Genomic DNA, 4,160 nt, shown 5'->3' with positions numbered 1-4,160 from the left:
TTTTCGAGCAAGTTCCTATTCGTTCCATATGCTCTATAGGAGATAATTGTTTGATCGTCCAGTACGAACTGGAAATCATCTTGTACGATCAGTATAAATTTTATATGATCTCCTTATGTGTGTGTATGTTTTTATTCACTCAAAATACAATCACTCCCTTTCAATTTGATTTCTAAGAAAAGTGCAAGTTTCAAATTATACAAAATATCGCATACTGAATTTAATTTGAAGTCTTCGTAGTCTGGAGTTCGTTTTTCCTGAAATGTCAGTACACACAAGAGCAAATACAATTCTTCTACAAAAAAATGTTAGGAGATAACTACACATTTGAACAATAATATTTGGAATCATCAAAACTTCATAAGTTGCAAAAATATAAACCATGCAAATAGCAACTATCTTAACAATAAGTGTTAAACATCACCATAGTACCATCAGAAAAAGAGTCATAGTGTTATGATCATCAACACTGAGATGCCTAATTAGGATATTACAATGCTAGTTTCTCTATTATTCGGTGCCGCAATGACACTGAAGTTAATGTCTATGTGCCCAAATTTAACACCGAAACGCTAGAGGCTCAAATAAATGAGTGCTAAAGCACCAAGCCTTGCAATGCCTTAGCATCGAAAGTCAAATTCAATCATTACAGCGCTCAAATTCTAGAGCACCACGGTGGAGATGTTGTTCATATGAAAAATCCATTACACTCAACCAAAAGAGATGTAGATTCATCAATTAACTATGCGATTCGGCTAGAGTCACATCATAGTAATCATTATGGTATTGAGGTGCTAGTTCATTTTATACCACCGTGGTGCCATCTTATCGAGCGCCGCGATGCTTAAGCCCATCCATGTACTTATTATAAATAGTTTATCAGTTTTGTTGTTTATAAGTTCTATCACTTGGAAAAAAATTGTAATTCTTAGTGTACTTTATTAGTGCCCCTTAGAGTAAAGTCTAAGGGAGGCTAGGAAAGTGCAAGATACTTCTATTAGGGATATTAACTTGCCTTGTGAGAGCAACTCTATTGTTTGAGAAAGGAGTGTAGAGAAGATCAATTGATCCTTTCGGGTAATAATTTTTTTATTACTTCTCTTGTATCTCTTCTTTTAATGAATTAAATAAAAATGAGTTTGTTTATTGTACCTTTCATGTCTAACTAATTCTCTAGTTTTGGGTTAATGATGTAAAAGCATAGTAAGTATTAATATAGACTCTTATGCCTTTAATGAGTAAATAAATGTTTTTAATTTATCTCGTTCTTCATTTAATGCATATAATGGATATATGTGCAGTTAATATCTAGTACGATGATATAAAGAATGCTAGAATAATTATGAGTTTTGAAATGGAATATTGGCATTCCTAAACAAAAATGTTTGAATTTTTTAGGTTTTATGGATATAGTAAAATATTAGGAAGGCCATAATTATTTTTTTTTTCACCCCTATAAGCTCGATAGAGATCTATGGATGCATATGCTCTGATCCATATCTAAAATTAAGAATCTCATCAGGAAAACTATGATAAAAGATAAAATATTTTATCTTCATTGGTATCAAATGTTCTTGCAAGTTTTCTTTAAGTGATACGAACACAAAAATATTTTTTTTTTTTACTTTATGTGGGATAATTTATGAATTTGAATTAATCAGTAGTACTTTATTTGCAAATAAGTAAACACATTCTTATGAGATCAGTACTCTATTCTAATATTTATTACTTGATCGACACATAACCTTGCATATTTTAGTGGGCTTTAATTATTTTTATATCAAAGAAAACCTCTGCATATTTCCATATCTACTCAAAGCCAGCACAAACTCAAGCCTCGTCCCCATCAAGTTTTAAACATTGTTACCAAAGAAGTAATGTGTGTATTGTAATTTTAACTATATTGTTGAAACAAGTGCATCTTTTATCATTTTTTCTATTTAGTAAAAATTTGAAAAAAAAAAAGTAATTTGTTGATTGTTTAGCTTATAATTTTTTTTAGTTGTTTCATAATTGTTTCATGTTTGGTAGATTTAGTAAAGAGCCCTTATTTTTTGACCCTGAGATAGAAATTACCCTCCCTTATAAAAATCAGAAAAATAAAAACAAAATAGAAATGTCTGACACAGTTTAAGATCAGGACCATTCTAGACTTTTTAGAGAGTTTATTAACCCTTCAGTAGAAGGAATTCATTAGATTATCAATAGACCTACTATTCAATACTATAGCTTTAAACTAAAATCTTCCATAATTTAGATGGTTCAAAATTCCTGGTTTAGGAAAACACCTATTGATGATAGTTATTTACACTTAGATAATTTCTTGCAAATATGTGCAACATTTAAGTATAATGGTGTAAATTATGATGTTATTAGGCTTAGATTGTTCTTATTTTCTCCAAAGGGAAAAGCTAAGATGTTGTTGAATTCTTTGCCCTCAAGCTCTATAATTACTTAGAATGTTGTCACACAAATTTCTAACTATGTATTTTCCACCTTCAAAAACTATCAAACATAGAAATGATACCATATTTTTTCCCTAATTTGATGGACAAACAATTTATAAAAGTTGGGAGAGATTTAAGAAAATGCTTAGAAAATGCCCTCTTCATGATTTAATGGATTGGTTGGTTATTTATACTTTTTATAATGGATTGGTAGGATCCCCTGTGTTAATTATAGATACATTAATTGGAAGATCTTTAATGTCTAAGCTATTTGAGAAAGCTTTAAATTAATAGTGAAAATGATTACAACCAATTTCTAGTTGCCTTTTGTCAATTTTTATTGTTAAAATAACTATAATATCTAAAAAAATTGATACCATGGGAGTAAGAGGTGGACAATATATTCATAATAATTACTTTAATCCTATAGTTGATCCTAGACTCATAAGCACCGTAGCACCCTACTTTGTAGTGTTACATCATTACCCCTTAGGATTTGATTAAAATAGTTAGTTTTGAAATAGGAATACACCATTAGAAGAGGTAGTACTACAATTTTGGAATCAACTATAGGATCAATTTATAACCCTTAGAAAAAATTTAAAAAAAAAACTAGATAGCCATCTTGCTAAGTTGATCAATAATCAAAAATTGAAAGAGCAATGCAATAATATCAAGCTTTGTAGTAGGAGAGATTTAGGGCATCCTTATGAGGACATAGATCAACCTCAAAATGATAGTTGTGTAGAAGAACCTTTACATACTGACCTTCTCCTGAACAACTTAAACCTATTAATGAAACTGAGAAACCAAATAGAAAGGTTGTTGAGAGATCACCACCACCATTTCCTCATAGTCTAATAAAACAAAATTTTGATAAGAAATATTTTAGGTTCTTAGAAGTGTTTAAAAGTTATCAATCAACATACCTTTCTGTGAAGCCTTAGAGCAGACCTATGCTAAATTTATGAAGGATATTCTGAATAAGAAAGAAGTTAGGAGAATTCGAAATCATAGCATTAACTTAAAAGAGTAGTGTTATAATTAAAAAAAAAAAACTTGAAAATTTAAAAGATCATAGTAGCTTCACCATTCCTATAATAAGAGGAGATTAATACGAAAGTTCAATAAAGGGCTGTTATACCACTTGAATTGTCCAAAGCACATAAAGAGGAGGTGGGTTTTATTGTTTTAAAAAATTTTCCTCTCAAAATACTTTGAAGAACTTAGACCAAATAACACAAAAGTAAACAAAGGCAATTAACAAATACTTTTGCTCTTTTTAATTTTGTAGGAAAATTAAAAAAACATTTTTATTTTTAAATTTTCTTACTTTTTTTTTCTTTTTCTTGCAAAATTTTATTCCATGAAAATATCAAATATTCTCGTACCTCAATGATGATGATTATCCTCACATATTTGTAAGAAAATAAATGTGCAAGAAAAATAAAGTTTGGTAGGAAAAGTTAAGAATGAGTTCACCAGACTTATAGTGGTTTGGTCAAAATGACCTACGTCCACTCCCTAGAGTCCTCAACTCCGAGTATTGCACTAAAATATTAGTGACTCTTTTTTTGCTACCATAACAAGGTGGAGAAGCCCTTATATAAGTCACTTCCACTAATGGTGCGATTGAGAACCAAATCACTTTCACTTTTCTCTAGTGCGATGAAGAACCAAATCTCTTTCACCTTTCTCTGGTGTGGCGTAGAA

At 30.1% G+C, this 4,160-nt stretch overlaps 1 non-coding gene across 1 annotated transcript; it reads right to left on the bottom strand.

Moving 5' to 3' along the window:
* Positions 1-2,510: 2,510 nt before the first annotated feature.
* Positions 2,511-2,617, bottom strand: LOC114578726. Its single transcript, XR_003699693.1, has one exon. It is a non-coding gene; the product is annotated as a small nucleolar RNA R71 (small nucleolar RNA).
* Between the last annotated feature and the right edge of the window lie 1,543 nt (positions 2,618-4,160).

The sequence above is a fragment of the Dendrobium catenatum genome, unplaced genomic scaffold (assembly GCF_001605985.2).
Source record: "Dendrobium catenatum unplaced genomic scaffold, ASM160598v2 original_scaffold_131100, whole genome shotgun sequence".
Taxonomy (NCBI): domain Eukaryota; kingdom Viridiplantae; phylum Streptophyta; class Magnoliopsida; order Asparagales; family Orchidaceae; genus Dendrobium; species Dendrobium catenatum.
The sequence above is the reverse complement of the archived record's forward strand: the minus strand, read 5'-3'. Positions and strand labels throughout refer to the sequence as shown.